Source organism: Sprattus sprattus, assembly GCF_963457725.1.
Source record: "Sprattus sprattus genome assembly, chromosome: 4".
NCBI lineage: Eukaryota > Metazoa > Chordata > Actinopteri > Clupeiformes > Clupeidae > Sprattus > Sprattus sprattus.
In genome coordinates this window covers 41,521,281-41,523,295 of record NC_137923.1, presented here as the reverse complement: position 1 = coordinate 41,523,295, position 2,015 = coordinate 41,521,281, and the positions used below count along the sequence as shown (strand labels likewise).

The following is a 2,015-nucleotide window of genomic DNA, read 5'->3' as shown; positions in this document are numbered from 1 at the left end:
CTGCATTCAAATGATGATTTTAACAAGTCAAATGTGTATATTTTTCCTCAACATATATATATCGATTGTGAAATACCACCTTCGTTCTATTTATTAAAAAAAATTAGTATTGAGGTGTCATATGCACTTTAAGTCATCTTGAACAATTAAACTGGCTTCAGTTATTATCCATTGCATAAAAGTTATAAGTGCATTTCCCCCCTATCTTTCTGAATGCGAACCAACATACCATCACTGTTGTTCCTGGTGGTTGAAGGATTTTCCAGATCCTCAGACAACTCCAACGCAGCAACCTTCATTAGCTTAGGGATGATGTTCATCTGCCATTTGCGAAGGAAAAGATCAGCTTTCCCCTCAAACTGGCTATCGAAGTCGAACTAAGATGTACAAAGATAAATATTCAATCCAATTTATTCATTTGAATTTACAGGCTATATTGGAGATATTGGGGGGGGGGGGGGTAAGTGTTCCTTTTCATGGGTTGAAGGTAGAGAGTGGACATGAGGCATCAGTCAATAATACCAAAAATACAATGGCCCTTATTTCTGAAACAATAAACATTTGGTACATCAGTAAAATGTGGGGTGGGAAGGTAAACATCATTTTTTTTTCACTTACATATCCCTCATTGTGTTCCTGGATTTTGACACTCAATTTAGGAAACGTGGTGACAACATTCTTGTCAAGACGCACCTTGTCATCACTGGATGGGTAACTGAAAATAACAGACAGCATCAACCAAACCATTTCTAAACACACATTGAAGAGTTCAGAAGTCCACCTGACCTTTTTTGTGGTAAATTGGAAAAAACACAGCTGGCATGATTATCGTATAGTAGGCACTGAGAATATTTCCCTTTATATCATACCTAAATTTTTAAGTTTTTGCACCTGAACTCTTCAATTAGAAACATGTATTGCCATCAGTTATACTCACACTTCACATGTATTGACTAAAATATGAATTTTAAGTATGAGATATATAAGAACAACTTCCACTCCACTGTCAATACTTTTGAATCTCACACTTTGACAGTGTCGTCAACTTACAATCCTCATCTCTCCTCAAGATTGCTGACAGCAACCCTCACAAGTAGCACCCTGTTTTTTGTGCATATGGTACCAGATTTCTCATATTCTGTGAGTATGTTTGGAGCTTTTGATTGAATTAGTACTTTGAGTACTCCAATCCACTGTCGTCCAGCCTGTCATGGGAAGGCAGAAAATGTGTCTGTCTTGGCAGGGGAGGAGGCTGGAGAAAAACACAAACCAAAGCAAAAATGTATGAGTCATTGGTGCAGTTTAAAATCCCTAAACAAACATTTAAAACACATATTTTCAACAGGACTGCACAATTACTTAAAAAATTAGCAACAACTATTCAACCAAAGTTTTCTTATCTTACAGACTTACCGGACATATCAGTTGAATTTCTGCATCCGCTAGCTCAGAACCCGACCAGAAAAAAACAACTGAAATGTATCAAGTTCGTTGATGTCTGTGTTACGATCTGTATCAATAAACTCATTGAAGTCGGCATTATACATGAGAAATCAATCTATATATACACTTCAGAAGGTAGGCCATCTTGAGATTTTCATTCATCAAGTAATTCCTTCGCAGGTGGTAAACTATCTTGCAGATCTCTCTGCCATCTAGGTAGATAGATGCCAGTATTTTTTTTTTAAAGCTAGCCTCCATTTGCTGATAAAGAGAAGAAAAACAAGGTTTTAGTCATTATTCACTACAGTAAAAAAAAAAAAAAAAAAAAACAGACAGCCACTTCTACCATTGCCATTGTTTTGCTAGCTTATCAAACCATGTAGCAAAATTAGATTGATAGATAGTGCCGTATTTGAGTAATTAAATCTTACCGAACTGTGTTTTATTTGAACCGTTCAAGGCCGGTTACTCTGTTGTAGAATTGAACAGAAAAAGAAAATGTAGCAGGTCAGGAACAGACAATACAATGACCAATACTCAAGCTATGCATTCAAGTTCACAGGAGATTGCTC

The 2,015-nt window shown here is 36.5% G+C and overlaps 1 long non-coding RNA gene across 1 annotated transcript; it reads right to left on the bottom strand.

Annotated features, from left to right (window-relative positions):
- Window positions 1–230: 230 nt before the first annotated feature.
- Window positions 231–1,130, bottom strand: LOC308364218. The gene is made up of 3 exons (XR_013968624.1): window positions 1,051–1,130; window positions 619–715; window positions 231–377 (listed from the first exon to the last, which is right to left on the bottom strand). It is a non-coding gene; the product is annotated as an uncharacterized lncRNA (long non-coding RNA).
- Window positions 1,131–2,015: the final 885 nt, after the last annotated feature.